The following is a 21675-nucleotide window of genomic DNA, read 5'->3' on the forward strand; positions in this document are numbered from 1 at the left end:
ATATCTCCTAAACAGGGACTGAACAAAGTGAAAAGCTGTCTCTCTTAAGTATGTGTGCAGTGCAAACAAGGTGTGAGCCTGTTTCCCCTCCGCTTCATTTACTTCAGGTGTGAGGCTCCTGACTGCTCCTAGCCAAGAGACTGAACAAAAGGAGGCCTGATGACACCTCAGATTCGGCCTTTGTTATGAGCCAAGCAGGAGGCTTAAATTAGAAAGCCCATCCCACCTGCACGTTATTGCTTGTTGCAGATGGAAAGCAGACAACGTGCAGGCGCTGCTGAAAGTGTCCCGGTGTTTGAAAATTACACGGGACGAGTTCAGCACAATATTCAGTGTGGCCCAAATTCTTGGCAGGGAGGATGGCGTTCACCATGTGAAAAAAATGGGTGGACACCGTACACACGTGTGTACCCCCGACTAGTGTCCTGCATATAGTGGCAAGTCATGGCCTGAGCCAGGGATGCGGCGCGAGTCGCCGCAACACTTGATTGAGGTCACAGAGGGATTGGCTGGCGGGAACGCAACTCCCAAAGCACTGGAGCAGTGGTCATTTCAGGTGTGCGGCGGCCCCACCAATAAAACAAGCATTTACAATGCAATGGTTTCGCCTTTGGAAAAGTTTGAGCTATTGGCATTGTAAATGACAAAATTTGTATTTATGTGTTGGTTTTGAAAACAGATAAATAAATGGCATTGTCATTTACATTGCCATTAGCTTAATCTCTCGCAAATGTGAGACCTATTGTACCCTACGGACGAGCTCAGCAGACAGCAATTACTAGCACACACACACACACCCAGAGCCACACAAACACACCCAGAGCCAGCCCCAACACACACCCAGAGCCAGCCACACACACACATTTCTGCAGTGAGGGTGAATATGCAGTGCTGCAGAGGAGGCCACAGCGTGCAGTGCTGCAGAGGAGAAGACAGTGTGCAGTGCTACAGAGGAGGCCACAGTGTGCAGTGCTGCAGAGGAGGAGACAGCGTGCAGTGCTGCAGAGGAGGCCACAGTGTGCAGTGCTGCAGGGGAGGAGACAGTGTGCAGTGCTACAGAGGAGGCCACAGTGTGCAGTGCTGCAGAGGAGGCCACAGTGTGCAGTGCTGTAATTAGAATTAGAGTCGGTCTGGGCAGTGATGTAATGATTATCACCTTGCAGTGTTGCCCTCTAGTGCAGTGCTGCTGAGGGGGGTACTGTTTGTAGTGTGGTAATGAGGATTATTCTGTGCATTTCTCCATTAAGCGCTTCTTTGTGTAGTACTGCACGGAGGGCTGTTCTGTGCAGCCCTGCAGTGAGGGTCACGCTCTACAGTGAGGTCTCTCCAGTGCAGTAATAATGGCGGTCCCTCTTTGCAGTGCTGCTGTGGGGGTGTCTTGGTATACTGGAGGGATGCTGTTCAGCCCTGCAGTGAGGGTCAGGCTCTACAGTTCTGCAGTGAGGTCTCTCCAGTGCAGTAACAATGACTGTCACTCTGTGCAGTGCTGCGGTGAGGGTGTCTTGGTATACTCGAGGGACGCTGTGCAGCCCTGCAGTGAGGGTCAGACTCTACAGTTCTGCAGTGAGGCCTCTCCAGTGCAGTAATAATGACTGGCACTCTGTGCAGTGCTGCTGTGAGGGTGTCTTGGTATACTGGAGGGACGCTGTTCAGCCCTGCAGTGAGGGCCAGGCTCTACAGTGCTGCAGTGAGGTCTCTCTAATGCTGCAGTGAGATCCCTGTCGAGTGATGCAGTGAGGGCATAGTCTGCAGTGCTGCACTGAGTCAGTGCCACCATGTGCATTGCTACAGTGACAGTCACTCTGTATATACAGGCCAACATTTTAGAGAAGGGAGGTGGGAGAGTCTAAAAACACAATCGGGAGCATGGATTTACCCCTTTCACTTCTATTGAAACAGATGCTGTTCAGGCGGGAGACAGCCTAAAGAAAAGCATTTTTTTGCTCCAAAAATCGATAGCATCCCGCCGGAATCGGGCCCACGAGCATGCATGCTCTGTGTAGAGCTGCACCGTGTTACCCCGTAGAGTTCTGAGGGTGAATGTGCAGTGCTGCTGTTAGGATCACACTGCCCGAGTACTGCAGTGAAAATGACTCAGTGCAGTGCAACAGTGCAGCAGTGATGTTGTCTGCGTGATGTGCAGCGCTGTCTGTTTCACGTTGAATGTTCCTCTGTCCCCTTCAGAAATAGCCTGAGACCTTGTATGTTGTGAAGAATGATGGGCAGAGGCCAAACTGAAGGAAAGGAATGTTCGGGTTCCAAATTAGAGTGAAGTGTGTCCCCTTATTTCTTGTCTTTCCTTCTCCTAGTGCAGGAATGGATAAGTCACTGAAGGTTGGAACAAGGGCGGGGGAAGAGTGGCTGGCTGTGCCCGGCCGGACGGCGGAGCAAAACCCGGCCGCCGGGCGGAGCACAAGGGCGGGGGAAGAGTGGCTGGCTGTGCCCGGTCGGACGGCGGAGCAAAACCCGGCCGCCGGGCGGAGCACAAGGGCGGGGGAAGAGTACAGGAAAGGCTAATAACCTCGGAAACACAGATTCAGAAAAAAGAACGTAAATAAACAAACATAGACCTATGCTGTCCCTGAGATGGAATTAAGAGTACAGCACTAATGCAATCTCCAAACAAACGAACAGCCAGGGAAGTAACCGCCGACAATAGCAGTCACACGGAGCACGGACAGCGGGAGGGGGGCAGGAATGGACAGCGGGAGGGGGGGCGGGAACGGGCACATGAACAGCGGGAGGGGGGGCAGGAATGGGCACACGGACAGCGGGAGGGGGGGCGGGAACGGAGAGCGGGACATCACGCAACCCACCCCTGAAAACGACACTTTAAAAATGGCAAAAACAAAGCTTGAAAAAATAAATAAATAAACAACCGCCCACCGCCGCATGACGATCGCAAAGGGGCAGGATGAGAAAAACATCGCCGGAACGCCCACGAATCGCCTCGAACCATGACAGACAGATCTCACTTCCAATGCCTAGCCTCCATTTATGGAGCTAGCCAATGTAAGTGAGAGGCGTGACAAAGGCACCATACTCTTCTCAAAAGTTTTCGCCTGCGCGATCGCTGCTGCGCAGCAGACGCCAGGCGAAACCTAAAAAGCAGCAAGGCGGCGAGCGGGTCTCTTTTTCCCGCTCGTTGCCTCACAGGAAGGACGCAAGTCCAGGAGCTTTGACCCCTCATGACCCCCACACGGATTGTTTTCTGTATTTCGCTCTTCTCTCCCTTTTTTGATTGCAGGTCCAGCACACTATGCTGCGAACTCTGAAGCCACAGCTCCCAGCAGGTGCCTCTGTACGCAGCACGGGCCCGAGAGCTTCTCGCCCGACACAAGGTGTAACTCTGTGGCGGCTCTGTGGTGACTCCGGTGGCACACTGGACTGTGGAGGTGAGGGGGAATGATGGCCCCTGTGAAAAAAAGCACGTTGCAGACTAGTCTTTTCCCTGGGAGATTCGTGCCCAAAGACAGGACATGGGTGGGGATAGATGGTTTGGGGGGGAGGAGTGAGTGGGATATAAGGGTCCGGAGGGGTGCGATTTGTCTTTTGCGGACCCTGCGCATCATGAAAAGGGTTAGGGCAGAAAAAGTTGCATGCCCTACAATTACAGGTGGTACAGGATCAGGAGAATTGATCTGTTCATCGTTTGCCTAGGTTAGGACAGGTTGCATGCGGCACAGGTAGAAGTCTTTGAGGGGTGGAGGGTCAAATGCGGTCTCTTACACACCATCAGGGGGGAAGTAGAACGGAAAACAGGTCAAAAAGCAGTGTGCGGTTCCTTAGCGAGTGGGGAGCGATTGTAGGGGAGTGGGGTTGAGGAGATAAAGAAAGAGAACATGGGGAGACGACAAGACTGTAAGGATTGGATCAGGGAAGGATGGAGTGTGGTATGTCGTTGGGTAATGGAAGTTGGTGATATGTGAGTGGTTGCATGATGTATGGGGGATCGTGCCTTTGTTGCAAAGTTGATGTTAAAGTTTAATAAAGTTAATATGTGCAACCATGTCCTAATAAATGGCCCTTTTCGCTAAACCTGGGTCAGGAGTGTTTTGTTGTAGCATGATAGGTGGGTCTGGAGCATATGTTGTTTTGGGGCTAAAGGCTGATTAAGTGGTGGCCTGCTTGTGCAGGTTTGGGAACTGGTGAAGCGTAGTGTTTTGCCTGAAATTTTGCTGTGTGGCCAGGTTGACACATGTTTTTTGGTTACTTTTTTCAGGGCATCAATATTAAGTGGCCCATTTCCTTGTGGTGCACTGCACTTTAGGGATTGAACTTGGTTGTAGTAATTTTGTTTTTGACGCCAGTTTCTGAGAATTCTTACTAGCTCCAGCAGAGCTGTATTTGGCTAGGTTGGGACTTTAATTATGGGATGATTCCTTCAGACAGGCTCTTGTTCAGCTTTTTGTGGTTTACCAGAGAGTGATTTTGCACCACACGCTTTGGCAGAGGCTTTGTGGGGCCAATCTAGTTAACCAGTGGTCCTGCTATAATGGTGCTGGCAGCAAGTGGAAGCATTATTTAAAATGGAAACAGTTGCATGGTAATTGGGGTTACATTGGCGGCAAACGTTAGTCAGCACAATTTGGTTGCTAACTTAGCAAGCGTTTTGCCTTGCCTCTCTAAGGTTGGGATATATTCCTCTCATATGATGGTTGGCGCTTTAGCCAATGTGGCCGAGGGTGATAATATAGAGGGATCCAAGAGGATGGTGGCACACCATGATGGTTCAGGGAGGCAGGTTGCACAGTTGCTGGTGAGTGGCGCGCCCTTGTTGGAGGACAGTGAGGCAGTGCATGTTGGTCCGGTTATACCAAGCAGTGCAGGGGACAAAAAGTCCCATTTGATCGCAAGCTGCATGCCCCCCACGGTATCAGCAGGAGCCGGGGCTCGACTCCCATCTCATGAAGCAACTATAACAAGTATGGGCATCATTGCCGAGCATTGGGCTGGAGGATGTCTATTCTGAACATGATCAGTTGGGCAGGAATGTGCCTTTGGATATAAAAGAGAATTTTGGAAAGGGACTTATGTTGACATGTGTGAATTGATTGTGGATAGGCCCGAAAGGGAGGAGAGCAGGCGGTGCAAAGAGTGCTCCCATTCTAGGGATTGTGGTCAATGGCCTTACAAAAAGAAGGTAGAAGAGACATTTCTGAATTGGGTGAAAAGATTCACGATTTTCCAAGCATCATAGGGGGAGCATTTTCCGAACATGAGGGCGCAATTGGCACGCCACCAGGATAGAATAGAATAGCGTGCGCACATGATGAGTTTGGTGGCATGGCCCGGAGGGACTAAGATAAGAGTTTCTAAGAATTAAAATCACTGGGCCCCCACTGGCAATGGATTAGATATACATGAACACCTGGTTCTGCTCTATAAAGCCCACCGCCTTAAAGCCACCCCTAGTCAGCCCTTTTGGGCATGCGTTGGGCAATCAACAGCCCAGGAGGAGGGGGAAGAAGGGGCCTTGTTGGGTTTTCAATATAAGATCCTGTATCAGACACCCTGGGACATGCAAATTCAAGCATTGCTGTTCCCTCTGTGGCTTGCCATCCCACCCGGAGGCAAAATGTTTCAAAAACATAAGGAGAGAGGCACTAAACAGCAAGAATGACCACTCCCTTCTGATCAAGGCTGCTTTTCCAGTTAATTTGCAGGCAATGGTGTCATGGCTTAATGTCTATTATAAACCCACGACAGCACAGGCTCTGTACAAAGATTTTAAGGGGTGTTTTAGGATCCCAGCAGCGGGGTGTGTAGGTGTACCATACTTCAAGAAACAACATCACTCAGGTCCAATCATAGCGTTGCCGCCAGATTCTCAATCAAAGGAACCTGGGGAGGGAAGCAGGTCCATTTGTAGCTGTCTCACTTGAGAATTTGGTTGGCTCCCCCCAGGGGGGTAGTCCCTAAAAAAGAACTAGGGTAAAACCGGTTGATACACAACCTTTCTGCACCCAAGGGGCAGTCTTTAAATATAGCTATTGTTGGAGCCTTAGGCTCCGTCACATATGCCTTCCATGATCAGGCTATCAGAATTAACCGTGGGCAGAGAACTCCGCTCCGCCTACGGAGTGTGCGGAGTTGTGCCTACTCCGCGTTCCGCGGAGAATGCGGAGTAGGCACAACTACGTACACTCAGCTGCGGAGCGGAGTTGACCAGCCCCCGCCTCCACCCCCCTAGGAAGAATTACATTAAATATACATTAAAGGTAAAAATAAACACACCGTGACTGCGGCATCCCCGGGCTGCTGTTCTCCTCTTCCTCTGCGTGCCTTGCGAGAAATACGCGGGCACGCGTGCATGCGCAGATCATCGTGAAACCAAGGAGGAGGCGGACAGCAGTCCGGGACGCCTCAGTCAAGGTAAGTGTTTATTTTTTTACCTTTACTGTATATTTAATGTAATTCTTCCTAGTGGGGGTGGAGCGGGCGGCGGAGCAGAGCAGAGTTTCCACGGAGTTGGTCCTCAACTCCGTGGACCTCCGAGTTGTCCCTCTCCTCCAGCTCCGCCCAGGGTTAATCAGGATGCTGCAAGAGCTGAGGTGCTAGCAAAGTCAGACATGGAATGCCCCTTCCGGTTGCTTCCTGTGCAGCCGGAAGACTTCCACCTACTGGGTTTCCGGTTTGAGGGCTCATTTTATTTTGACAAATGTGTGCCCATGGGCAGTTAGGTCTCCTGGACATGTTAAAAAAAGTTCAGCACATTCCTGGGTTTTTAAACAGCACACCATTAGGTGTTGCACTACTTGGACGACTTCTTGTTTTTTGGGCCCTCCCGGTACGGTAGAGTGTTTGAGGGCTTTACATTCCTCTCAGGAGTTAAAGGGAATCTTTGAAGTGCCCCTGGCACAGGGCCAGCCACAACTATGGAAATAGTGGGGATTGAGTTGGACTCAGTGGAAGGTGAATCTAGGCTCCCCTGCGAGAAAGTTAATGTTTTTTCTCAGGCCTTCAGGGAATTCCTGGGGGCTAGGAAGGTGACCTTGCATTAGTTGCAGGTGTTGGTTGGGCAGCTGAATTTTGCTCTTCGCATCATTCCCATGGGCCTCCCCTTTTCCCAGTCAATTGCGCAAGCCATGTCTGCCTTGAAGGCAAAGCACCACCATACCAGGTTGAAATCAGTTTGTCATTAGAGGTTCGCCAGGATATGAACATCTGTGAAGCATTTCTGATGGATTTAAATGGAACTGTTGTGTGGCCCAGCCAGGACTAATGACGGGAAAGGTTTATAGACAGATGGAGCGAGTAGTTAAGGTTTTGGTGGCATTTTAGGTCCCGAGTGGTGTGCTCAGTGGTGGCCAAAGGAGTGGGTGGAGTCTGGTTTGGTAAGAAATATTGACTTTCTTGAACAGTTTGGCCAGACTAATTCCACAACCAATCTGTGGTATTCTGGTTTGACAACATGACTGGTGGATTGCATCAATCAATCAACAAACAGCCAAGTGCAAGATGATCCTTAGACGATTGAAAGAGGTTGTGTTGGTGTGCCTAAAATGGAATGCCTTTTTTTAATCCAAACATGTGCCTGGTGTACTGAACAATGCAGATGCTTTATCTCATTTTAAGATGCAGGCCTTCAGGTATCACCACTCAGGAGCAGCCGAGTTCCCTAACCTTTACCATGCCTCTGGCAGCCAATTTAGCGCCCAGGATGAGGCATGCCTATGAGAGAGCTTGCAGCACATACTACAAGTTTCTAGGGTACACGGGGGAGAGATACTGGTTTGCTCCAGAGTCAGTGATAGCATTTCTTGGGTCCCTGTGAGAGGAGGGGTGAGCAGTCTGATATGCTAGGTGCCACATTGCTGCTATATCTTTCTTTGCGAAGATTCTAGGGCACGCCGATGGGACAAAGGCTTTACTGGTTCATTGGTATTGAAGGGTTGGCAGTGTTTAGAAGGGGCTAATTCAGACTCTAGGCACCTCATTGACATGGGTCTGCTAGCTGCTATCATGTCCACCTTCGAGAACGTTTGCAGGTTGCAGTATGAGGTCCATCTCTTCAGGACAGCCTTTGCCCAGGCATTTTATGGGGCACCCAGGGTAGGGGAGCTAGCGGCCAAAAACAAGAGGGAAGTAATTGGGGGTTTGCAGTGTGCTGACATTCAGTGGCCAGATGCCTCCCTAGCAATAACAACCTCCTGTTCTAAGACTGACCAGATGGGTAGGGGCGACCACATTCTGCTACATTGGGCCTGGGGTAATGAATGCTGCCCTCTGGGGAATTTGGAGGCGTGTTTGGCCCACCGAGCTCGGGGGTCTGTGGGTCCCCTGTTGGTGCATTCAGATGGCACACCACTCACTAGATGTCAGTTCTGTAGGATGTTGGGCAGTGACCTCAGGGCATCAGGTTTGGATAATACAGAGTATGGCTTGCATTCCTTTAGCTTTGGGGCCGCCACCGCTGCTGCAGGGATGGGGCTAGCGGGGCTGGTGGTGCAAAGGATCCGCAGGGGGAGATCGGACAGCCACAAGCGCTATGTGAGATTGAACTTACTGTAGCCACCTCTCCTCTCCTCCTTTCTATTTTCCTGTTGACGTAGTTCGCCGGCTTGAGGATTTGAGACAGCCGCTGGATACCATGGCACTTCCTGTTCATGCGGTAGTGGATGGGGTTACTGAAGTGCTGGAGTTGGACCGATCGTATGTCAAGTGTGCAAAAGTTTTTTATTCAGCAGGTAGCTACGCAGACAGGGACATAGAAGCAGGACATCGGTTGACTTTCTGTGGACAGGGGCACTGCGCTTGGCTAATCTAAGAACAGCTTTGGAGAAACTCGTATCCTGGCTGTTTACGTGCCCAGGCATTATTATTGTGCATCTTAGTGGCAATGAGACTTGTTTGAGCGGCTTATCACAGTAATGGACTGGCTTGCGAAGACGTTTCCTGAGACTGTGCTAGCATGGTCAAACTTTGTTCTCAGGTCAAATTAGAGACGTGGTAGGTTGGTCAAGGCCACAATGACACTGTGAAGCGGGTGAACAATAAGATTGGTAAGTTGTTCAGATCAGCTAGGTTGTCAGCTGTAGCTCATAGTTGCATCACAGGAGAGCGTTTTTTCTACGAGGACAGGGTTCATTTGTCTAAAATTGGTAACAAAATGTTTCTTGAAGATTTGTTGGCCTGGTTAGTACATTGCCCGTGCCGTGGTGCGGGGGGGGGTTAGATAGTAGGTGAATTATGCTGACCTGTGGCAGGTGAGGTCATGGTTGGTTTGACTGTTCGAATCCATATAAGACATCCTTTTAGACCAAAATAATAATGGCATCACAGGACCCTCCAAAGGGTGCTGTCAGCAAGCAAAAGGAAGTTGCAGGGACACGGGGATGGGCCGATCACTGACACACGGTCCTTATCTGGCGACGATTCACACAGGTGCAGTGAGCGCAAACTAGCACAGGCTCTTAGGGGGAAGGAAGCTGGGTGTAGGGGGGTGTTCAAGGTAGGTGCCTTATGCAGGAACACTCCAGTATGAGAGGCTGGTGGCTGAGGTCCCCCCATAAGGAGGGACCTATCCATGTCCAATTTTATTAGACAAGAGGTTTTAAGAGAAAGGGACACTGGTACCAGTCATGATCACACTTGTGGAAGTATGATTTAAAGGATGCACAGGAACAATATTAGCTCTGGATAGGTAACTCCCATGTACTGGCATCTCGATTAAGGCTAGAATTTAATCAATGGAAGCAAACATGGAAATTTGTGGGTTACTGTTCATGAAGTGATTAAAATATGCTTGTTTAACTGTATAAATAAATATGAGCGGGGTCTTTCGTTTTTTTTTTGTTTTTTTTTATTTATTGAATTTTTTCCCTTTTATCCCGTGGTGGTGGAAGACAAGTTAAACCATCAAAACATAAATCATACATAATGCATACGTAAAAGAACATGAGAGAAAAAAAAGGAAAAAATGACCATAATTAATTTGCAACCCATTTTTCAAATGGTGCCCAGTTCTTAGAAGCAGTTAAACGTCTTTTCTTTCCTCTGAAAGCCTGAACTGAAGTCTCAAGTTTGTACCAGGCCAACATCCTGGCCTTCCAATGACAAAAGGTAGGGGGTTCAGGATTTATCCAGAGCGATGTAACACAGAGTCTAACCATAGCCATGGTAATAAAAAGAAAAGCTTGCAAATGTCTTGTTTTTTCCGGGGCCGTAGAATATTCATAGCCAGTAATTATCATTTCAGCTGAAATTTTGACTGAGGTTTGAGTGATCTGTGTAAGAAAGGTTTCAATTTGGTTGATGAAGAGAGATAACTCCGGACAGTTGTAGAACATATGGACGGAATCTGCGGAGGGAAATTTGCATCTTGCCCAAAACAACCCTTTGCCCTCACTAACAACCCCCCATCTAACAAGTTTTGCAGGTATATAATAATGGTTGAACATAGCCATATAACTTTGTGAGCGAAGAGTACCTGAAACCAAGACAAACCTAGCTAATACCAATGGAAATTTTAAATCAATAGAAGGTACTCGAAATGTAGTCGCCCACTTGTTGTTCTGATCATCTAAATCATCAGGAAGTTGGGATAGAAAAGACTGATATAAACTGCCAATTTTCACTTTCTTTCTTATAGATTCAACTATAGCAATTTTTTGAAACATTATTGGATTTTGAGGAAACTTATTATCCAAAACACTTCTCAATTGCAGATATTTAAAAAAAGTGATTGGACTGCAGATGAAATTTCTCCTTTAAAATACTAAAAGAAGCTATTTGCCCTAGATTAGCTAGGTCACCAATCTCCTTCAAACCGAGAGCTGTCCAGATATTTGCCACCCCCTCTTGAAATATCATTGGAAGTAATCCGAAGGCATTTACTGGGGTATAATAAGTAAGCTTAGAGATATGAAAATGTCGACGAACTTTTTACCAAACCGAGAATAATGCCCACAATACCTTAAATTTAGTTTTTTTTAAATAACTCGGTTCAAGTATACGAGTTAGTACACCTTTTGTGGAGTCTCCCAATGATATTGAATACATTGAAGGAGAAAGATGGACCGGAAGCTCGACAGCATCACCTAATTGAGGAACAGCAAAATGTTGGACCATGGCTGCCCAATAATAATACATTAAATTTGGGACTGTCCACCCCCCACGATCCTGCGGGAGACAGGTCCACTTAGCCGCCCTCCTTGGTTTACGATATGACCATAAAATTCGTTGGCATATCCGTTCTGCTTTTTTTTTAAATTAAAGGAGGGATTAATAATGGGATTGATCTGAAAAGATATAAAAATTTGGGGAGAACAAACATTTTAAGAATATTAGATCGGCCAAATAGCGAAAGATGTAAGTATCCAACCGCTCTAATTTATTATGAAGAGAATCGATAGTAGGGGAATAATTCAGATCTAGAATCTGATCTACATCAGGCGAGATTTGAACACCGAGGTATGTTGCTTCCGTAGTTGTAGAAACTTGAGAAATGGGCATAGCCGTAGATTGTAGAATTTGCGTCTTTGCAATATTTAATTTATAGCCCGAAATTAAGCCAAATTGAACTGCCAGAGTCTCCAATGCAGGAAAGGATTGAGCGACATTATCAGTTAGGACTATAATATCATCAGCATTTGCCAATGACTTATATTCAATTCCATGAACAATAACGGGAGTGATGGTCTGAGATTTTTCTATTAAACATAAAAAAGGATCAATGAATAAAGCAAAAAGAAGGGGAGAAAAGGGGCATCCTTGTCTGGTGCCCCTGCTGATGGGAAAATAATGTGATTCCCTACCAGAGATACGGATTTTAGCAGTTGGAGATATATACAGAGCTTGTAAAGCTTGAATAAACTTTGGTGTGTAGCCCTTCCAACGCAAAACACCCCATAGATACCCCCAGGAGACCCTGTCGAACGCCTTCTTGGCGTCCAACAGGATCACCCCGAGGGCAGAGTTTGTGGTTTTTGCCCAGTCTAACAAGGCTACTACATGCCTGATATGGTCCGTCGTATCCCGGCCGGGAATAAACCCGTGCTGACAGATAGAAACCAAGGGAACAATTGTTTGGGTTAACCCCTTCGATGCTTGTGACGGAACCATTCCGTCATCAGTCACGGTTGAGCTGTGCTGATGACGGAACGGTTCCGTCACGACCGCACCCTGTTCTGGAATGTCCAGCACAGGGGGGAAATCGGCGCTGCACGGAAGCGGTTAAACGGAAAGCAAGTATCCTTGAATAAATTTTACTATCTGTATTAATTAGTGCTATCGGCCGATAAGATGCTGGGTTTTGTTCGTCCTTACCTTTCTTTCTGAAAAGAACGATAGTGGATTGTCGCCAAGAATCAGGGATTGACCCAGTCTGGGCAAGACGAAAAACTTGTAGCATTTGCTGCTTGAATAAGTATGAAAAAGTTTTATAAAATTCCAGATGGATAAGGTCCGGCCCTGCGGCTTTACCATTAGAAAGAGATTTCATAGCGATCGCAACTTCCTCCCAGCTAATGGGTTCAGCCAAAATTTGATTCTGATCGTCTGTAACCTTTTGGGTGTCCATAGATTGCAAAAATTGATTTAAACTAGTTTGTTGTTGTAAAATTATATTGATATCTTCTGTATATAAAGTTGAATAAAAATCAACAAAGGCATTTACAACACCGCTAGTTGTGTCCTGAACGATACCGAAGCGATCTTTAACCCTAATGATCTGATTAGCTACAGCCCTTTGTTGTAAACGTTTAGCTAAAACCTTACCGGAATTTTCACCCAATTCATACATTGAAGTTCGAAATTGGAAATATTTGGTTGCTATATCTTTATAAAAAGGCTCTAATAAGTTGGATTTGGCTATAGCGACTAATTTCAAGCTAGCTGCTAAATCTTCCCCCATACGGATTTTAAGACTTAAATCCAATTCAGCTTGTTGAAGAGCTGCAAATCTAGTTTGAACAGTTTGCTGCTCAGTTTTCCAGCGATAGGAGGCAAATCTTTTGGTTTCACCGCGCAATGCGGCTTTGAATGTATCCCAGACAATGCCAACCGGGGCAGTACCGGTATTAATTGCAAAGAACTCTGAAATCCAGAGACTGAGTTGTTCCTGATATAATTTATCTGATAAAGGTTTCCTGTCAAATGTCCATGGTCTAATTTGATTAATAGGGCGATCCCAGGGACAGCTAAAGATAATAGGATTATGGTCGAATATAGTCCTTGGGTTAATTTCAATCTTAACAGACCCAACAATTTGGAGAGAGGTGAAGACATAATCAATACGAACCATTTTATTGTGGGGTATTGAATAACAAGTATAGCCCTCTTGATTTGAATGGTGATAATGCCATGTATCTGACAAACCGTGTTCAATTAAAAGAATCCGAAGCACCTTGTAGACTTGGGGCTTTCGTCTAACATATGTGTTGTGCTTTATTATATCTAAATGACTGGGAATATTAATATTCCCCACAAAAAAACATAGGATGAGGCCACGTAGCTAACTCTAAATTTAGATTCCTCAAAACCTGTGGGTTGTCTAGATTAGAAGCATATATCGAGCAAATAGAGAACAAACGACCATTAACCAGTAACTCTGCTATTATCCATCTACCACAATTGTCTTGTTTTACTCTTTTAATACGCCCTATCCCTGTCTTTAAGATGATGGCAACACCCCTAATTGTGGAAGTTTGTCGAGTACAAGCCACTAATTCATAACCTAAGAATCTAAAATAGGCCCGGTTGCCCCAAGGAATATGGGTTTCCTGCAGGCAGATTATATCCACCTGCATCACCTTCAACAACTTATAAAATATCCTGCGTTTCTTAGGGTCATTCAATCCGCAGATATTCCAAGTTGCACATGTCAATCTAGAAACAGCCATGAAATTTGATCGAAGACAAACAGCCCTAAACAACTATTAAACCTTTTATAGTACATATAATTACAATCAAACTGTTTTTCAAAGAAAGATACGAAAGTTGGTGTCACATCAAATGCATTCAGAAAACACAACCAATTATTGATGAATAATCTGGTCATCTCCGTCCACCACCACCACACCACCCCACAACCCACCCTGATTAACCCACCCACCCTATCTGAGCCCACCCCCCTACCCGATGAACCCCCACACCCCTCTCCCCCCACACTAGGCATCAGGACCTTGGTCCTTGTGATGGGTGAGTAAGCGTTTCCTCACACTCCACTGAACCTACAGTATTCCCCCTTTTCAGATATCAGATGACCCTAACGCATCCTAGAGAGAAAAAAAAATACAAAGTTTTATATATACCAATTGGGTCATCAAGGAAGGAAAAACAATAGAACACGAAAAGGAATGACTTCTGTCGTATGTTTAACAATCAGAATAATACATTGCCTAACTCAGGCTATATTGAGTCCAGAAATTCCTTAGCAGGTATCTCCGACAAAAAAACCCTCGTCTGGCCCTTAAAAATAACTTTTAATTTTGCTGGAAAAAGCAAAAATACCTGGGCCCCCTTAGCCTGAAATAGAGGAATCTGTTGCCGGAGATGCCAGCGGCGAGTGACCGTCTCTGAGCAGAAGTCCGGACGGACAAAGAATTGACACTCCTTGGCAGATGGTTTCTTGTTAGGTTTGGCGAGATCAAATATACGTTCGCGGGCAAGGAAATTATTAAAACAGACCAAGATAGCACGGGGATAGGAATTATTCGCAGCAGCAGACGATTGTTTTTTCTTATTTAGTGGAAAACGATGTGCTCTTTGTATCTCAAGATTCCAATCCCACTGGGTGACCTCTGGGAAAGCCTCAGAGAAGAGCTCCACTATAAACTGCCGGACATCGTCACCCTCTTTGTTTTCCTCTATCCCGAGGACACGAAGATTATTCCTTCTCGCCCGATTTTCAAGATCTGAAAGCTTCCATAAAATATCCTTACGTTGTTCTTTGACCTCTGTGACTAACTCTTTCTGAGTAGCGGCGGCATCTTCAAGAGCCAAGACCCTTTCTTCAGCTTCAGCAATCCTGGCAGTGGTCTCAGTACATGTTTTGATAACCCGTCGGAGAGAGTTCTGCATTTTACGGCAAGCCCCCTGTGTTCGCATGTTTTCTTGTCTAGTTGCTTACCTATGCATCATTATAGTTTGGTAGATCGTTACCAATGAGACCTCTTCGGGGATATCTGACATAGTCACGGTAGTACCTCCACACACATCCTGCTAATTTAAATCAGATTGTTCCATAGATAAATCCTTCCGCAAATTTTCTTTCGACCGCTAACCCAAAGATCTTGATTAATGGTCCTGTCAGTGTCATTGTGGGTGTTTTGGGTGCTGACGTGGGGGGATGGTGGACTTTTTCCCTACGGACATCGGCGACTGCCTGGCCACTCTTGTACATGGCCACTATCAGTGTACGTTTTTTTCAGAGTCACATTGGCAGCACCAACACATTCTTCTTTCTGTTATGACACCATCATTGGCCTTGGGGACTCGAACCATCTACCTCAGGAAGTCGCTAGCCCAGCCATCCGCAGCAGCCGGGGCACAGGATGCACGCACTGTGCCTGGCCAGTGCAATCTTCTTTCAGTATCACCTATGCAGGTCCTGTTCAAGTTTTTTCAGTGTTACATGGGCAGTGCCAACAGACACTTTTTTCATTGTCACATTGTGAAAGAGCCAGCAGCTATGCAAACTTCTTTCAATATGGCACATGGTGGCATGTGTGTTCAAGCTTCTTTCACATTGTCGAATGAGCAGCACCAAAATATGCTCCTTTCACAATGGAACTTGGGAAGAAGTTGTGCAAGGTTTTTCCACAATTGCACATGGGAAGTATCAATACACACCACTATCATAGTGACACAAGTGCAGCACTATTGCAAGCTTCTTTACCAGAGGAGCAAGGGCAGACTTCTTTTAACATCACGTGGGCAGCACCAAAGCTAGCTTCATTCACTGTGTCAGGTTGGCATCACTGTTGAACGATTCTTTCAATTTGGTACCTGGAAGTACCAGTGCAATCTTCTTTCAGTATCACTGTCACATGTGTAGTGCCAGTCCAATCGACTATCTCAGTGGCACATGGCAGCACCACGCCAAGCTTTGTTTTGTTACAAAGGAAAACGCTCAGTGCCATTTCAAGCTTTTTTTTCTGTGCCATGCGGACTGTAATCTTCCTTTGCATGTACAGCAGCAATGTAGGTTTCTTTCGCATTGTCAAATAGCCAGCAGTAGTGGAAGCTTCATTTAGAGGCACAACAGAGGATCAATAACACAATATATTCAATATATTCATACGGAATTTTGTTGTCAAAAATATCTGAAAAAAATATTGTTTACCATAATACCGTGAGTCTATACTTATAATGGTACGTACAAAAATAATGGAAAAAATATTGTTGCCATAATATTGTCAAAAAATAGACAATATCATACAGACAGATCTATCTATCTATTTATCTATCTATCTATCTATCTATCTATCTATCTATCTATCTATATATATATATATATATATATATATATATATATATATTCTCCACTCCTGAGTTTTCCCGTGTTAAAACAGGCGCTGACACCGTGGGCTCTCGTTTCAGGAACAAGTTTTATTTAGTCAAATGAAAAAGTTGACGCGTTTCGACAGACAGACCGTCTTGTTCACAACAAAGAATTAAAGTAAGAGGATGCTTTTGTACTTTTCTTAGTGTTCATTGGTCTGTGTGGCGACATCAGTGTTGTCATAGTGACCATTACCTCATGGCCACTGAAGAGTTACAACTTTGCATGCAACAAACAATTCGCGCTACACATTATATTCACCTTGGCACATACCAAAATAAATTAAATGTAACCATGTCTGATGACAATTCAAATTTCATTGTATCACCGCAGAGTTATTATCATTTGGAGTTCGGCACTTATGAATGTATGCAAAATGCTAATTATTCCATTCACCGTATTTTGTTGTGGCATTAGATTCAATACTTGTGTATGTATATATATATATTGTACCAGTCCAAACTTCAATAAAGAAGGCGCTGACTCCGTGGGAGATTTACCAAAGAAAGATTGCTTTATTCCAAAGAGACCTAGACGCATTTAAGCGGCGGACCGCCTTGCTTACTACATCAGGTAACTCACAATTCTGCAATACATATATGAGTGGATGACAGGCATTTACATGTTGGTTGTCACAGCAACCGTCCGTAGGCGACGGACATGGAAGAATTGGTTGCATTAGCGTGACTGTGCAAAAAGAAAAATAGAAAGAGAAAACATTCCGATTTGTATCATTTCAACCATATGTTAATAAAAGCACAATCGATAATAGATATTTACAAGTGCAGAAAAATACAAAAAACAAATAATCAAAGCTGGGACAAATGTTAAAAAACACACATGTTTTGGCTTCGTAAACACAGTCTGTTATGTGCTACTAGGATTTTTCATTTATCTACTGTGTAGACATGGTCTAGAGGCGATCAGTGCAACGCTTATCCCTAATTTATATTACCCCACATTAGTATCATATGGGTGAACTTCTATATGGTTGCCTATATTATGTAACTGCACAGTGCATTTATGTGGATTGCGGTTTTCCAACAGTTCTGTGGCATATAATATGCTTTCTCTTGTTAAGTGATTCGAAAGAGGTATTTAGGCAAAAGTTGTTGTGGTTTAGCAAGCAGTGGACGCTTTATAAAGAGAGGGAGAGAGAAAGATAGATAGATAGATATGTAGAAAAGTCAGCCCATATCGCACCCGATGCCCAGGCTGCTGGTGCAGGGCGACTCTTCATTCTCATCTTGAATAATTATCAAATAAAGAGACGGGCACTGGAAGTAGGAAAACAAGAACAGGGTTTATTACTCGCGAGGAGAGCATGTCATTTGGGACACTCGCATAGTGTCTTCGGGAGGTGCTCTAACAAGTTTCTCTGAGGCTTCGTCTTTTATACACAGGTTGGTGACACACAGGCATCCTTCATTACAATCAACACTTTGTATAGTATGGAGGTATTCCAACACGTGGCTACAGTAGGGGCCCCTATCCTCCATGCAACAGGAGGGGGCTGTCATGCGGCTGAGTGTTCTGCTGATTCCTTTGGAATGTGTGTGCCTGATCGAATCTCAGGGGGTGGGGCGGTCATGATCAATAGTGGCTTCTTTCAAGAGAGACGAGTGCATACAGTGGTGGGCAATAAACTGTATCCTCGGGCTAAGGGATAATAATAATAATAATAATAATAATAATAATAATCCACATTTGTATAGCGCACAATCACCCGTTAGGGTCTCTAGGCGCTGGGGGCCGTCGGGAAGATTAAGCAAGCTATTGCCCAGAGTCGCATGGTGCTGGGCTAACCTGCCGCCGGCACCGGGGATCGAACCGTGATCCCCAGATTCCAGCGGCAGTCACCCTGGCCGCGGCGCCACACCTCTCCGACCAGCGGTCAGGCTCAGAGGAAGAGGTCATCAAAGGAGGGGTATTCATGGAGGGACAGGAGGTGTTGGTCAGGCGCGGGGTGCGATTCTTAGGGACAGAGTCATGTGGGAGGGGAGGGCTAATGATTTGTGCATGAGAGAGCGGGGGCAGTCAGGGTGCATGGGGAATGCTTGCAGGGTCAGGGAAGTGCGCTGATGAGCGATCGTGAACAGGGAGACCATGGTACCTAAAATGGCTGCCGTGTACGTGTGTGCAAGGGTCTATGCTAGTGGGACAACACAGTCAGAGTTTTAGCGATATCCATTCTTTTTACACCAAGGGGTATTGTGAACACAAATGAACGCCGCTTATGTACATACACATTGCTATTTTTAACAGTCGCCGCTTTTTACATAAGCACGTTCAATTTTCTACACAGTCGATGTGATAGGCAGAATACAATACATGTTAATTTACATCTATTGGGCTCTTTATACAAGCCTAGAAATCGGCATAATATTCAGTCGGTGTAGAATCAAAAAAAAATGCTTCGACACATAAAAATCAAGTTCGCATCTTTCTCTCTAGTGACATCATATACAGAAAGAACGCTCGGATACCTTCCGGCTTGCCAGTACTATAGGGGATTTTTGGAGAACTAACCACATGAGTGACCGATGAAACATTTCTTAAAAGGCAATACAAAATGGTTGAGGGAGGTGTTCAATTCGATACAAGTAGTTTAGACAAGGGGCGAATAGAAAGTTCTGGAAAGGGGGAGGGTCTTTGTTGCAATGTCTTTTAACAGAGTCCGTCTTCTTTTGTTGGCGCTGCTGAGCACCGGCGGTGGAGCTATAGGTCCAGCTCGGATTCGTCCTTACACGTTGCAGGGTGCGATCAGTCCTCTGCTGTTAGATCACAGTCCTGTTTCCTAACTCATTTTCTTAGGGGTGCCTTATGCTGGGCACCTGCGTGTCTTTCTTTTTCCGTGACAAAAATCCCAGTCCATAGTCAAAGTTTATATGAAAGAGTTTGTTGAATAATCGAGGGAGGAGAGGGCGGAGTGGGGCCAGATCTTCGAACACACCAAGGGACCAAGGGAGCAAAGGACAATGAGCAGGCAGGCCCATCAGTCGGACTAAAAAAAGGGACGGGGACTTCAGGCACGAGTGGGTCAGCAAGTCGAGGGCTTCAAGGCAGCCCCTTATTTCTTCATCAGCTGAACTTGAAAGTTGTGCCTCGTCCCGCGTCTCGTTGCTCTGCGGCTCCACCTTTGGTCGTCACACGTGCTCCATGATCTGTGGCCAGGCTGTGCGTCACGTCCAGCTCCTCTCCTTTGGTGATTGTATCTTTGAATGGGTGAAAAACAAGTTTTAGAAAAACTGGTCGAGAGAATAGATATACATCTCAATCCATCCCTATGCCTGAGTAGGTGGGGGATAGGTTCATCGGTCACAGTCAAAGGTCGTCACTTATGGAGTCTGGAGAAGGGTATTGCATATTGAATTCATAGACTTGTTTTGGCGTACATTCGCGACATATGATAAGAGAAATTGGATTTTTGTACACAATGTATTGCATCACATTAAACATCGAGTCCTTATGTAGAGACTCGTTCTTCCCTTTAACCCAAGTATCGACAATCTTACATCCCCTTCCGGGGTCGGCTAACTCTTGCAAGCAGGGGCGCTATCGTCATGAAGAAGGGGGAAGGGGCAGATGTAAAACATGGCTTTCCTGGGGAATGACCGTTAATCAAGGTCATCAATTTTGTTTCGTGGGTAGCTTGACATGAGGCGAGGGTTAATCGGGGGCGCGTGGGTGCTTTGGACAGGGAGCCGGGGTCGATCGGGAGAAGTGCGGTACTCTGGACATCCGCACTTAGGTGCAAGGGGGTGGGGCAATCGGGGCATTTGGGGATCGCATTTCTAACGAACTGAGAAACAGAGGGCCATTGACGTTATAGTTCCCTTATAAAAGTCCAGATTAGGGGACATCCGTCGTCTTACCTGTCCTTTCCTTCATTTACCAACTCGGGTTCTATCGTTTGCAGAAAGGAGAGGTAGTAATATGGCAAGTCACAATCGCTTTGGTTTTGGTCAATTTTGCTGAACACCTTTGTGTTCGAGAAAGCCCAATAATGTTTTGTGCCGGAGGGGCACAACGTCTTTATACTTGAAAAGAGGAAACGGGGTTTTTGGAAAGAGGAAAGGAGAGAGAGAGAGAGAGAGAGAGAGAGAGAGAGAGAGAGAGAGAGAGAGAGATTGAGAGAGAGAGAGAGAGAGAGAGAGAGAGACCGCACCCTAAATGGTCCATTCGGTACACGTATGACATGGAGAGAGAAAGAGAGGCGTGTACAATAATGGACCGTTCAGTGCGCGCGCAACACAGAACAACAGGGGTTAAGTAACACGGAAACACAGACAGAGGGATGACGTAGATTCATGCATCACGTACACACAAACTCAGACGGGGAAGACAGTACATGTATTATACACAAAAAAATCCAAGACAAAACATAAAACAATTATTGGCCACAATTATCCTTTCCTGTATGCTGAGCATCTTTATCATCCTACGCTCTTTTTATCTGTTTCTTATCTTCTATTCGTTGGCTGCCTTTTACTGGTGGCTTTGATTGTACACACTTACGCCTTTGGCAACTGTGTCATGAACTGACCTGGTTGGGCTAATGCTCACGGAGGTTTATTCGAGTCATTTTTAGCAAGTGCGTTTCCAGGTTGAGACAACAGTTGGTGACAATTGGAGAGCAATGGGGCAGCTTTTAGTTCTAAGCCTATGAGGATGCGGAAAAGGAGGTAGTAGGTTTTCAAATATTGGCCATATCTCTAGTCCTCTCGGCGGAGGATACTTGTGCAACCCCTACCTCGAAATACCCTAAACTTTTTCCTACTTAGTCAAACGTAAGAAGGCTTAATCATGGTGTGTACATTATTCTTTTTGCTTTATTTGAGGTTTGTCGCGGTTAGGTACTATATTCAGACCCCTTTTCCCGTCTCTTCGTCCGTTGGATCACTATTTTCGTCGGCATTCCGAGGTGACCTGCAGAGAGAGAGAAAAGGAGGGAAGGGAGGGCAGGCTACATTGATACGCACTCGCGCGCATAAACCCAGAAAGGCTTTTACTTACTGCGTACTCGGCCTATTTCCACAGGATGCAGTCACTGCCAACTGGGGCGTTTAAGCCCAGGTGGACCGTTAGTGTGATTTTTCTTATACAGGTAGCATATAAAGTATGGGCTAAATACCTGGATCTTCAGCGGTTGCTTTCGGCTGTATAAA

The sequence above is a fragment of the Lissotriton helveticus genome, chromosome 1_1, assembly GCF_964261635.1.
Source record: "Lissotriton helveticus chromosome 1_1, aLisHel1.1, whole genome shotgun sequence".
NCBI classification, from domain to species: Eukaryota; Metazoa; Chordata; class Amphibia; order Caudata; family Salamandridae; genus Lissotriton; species Lissotriton helveticus.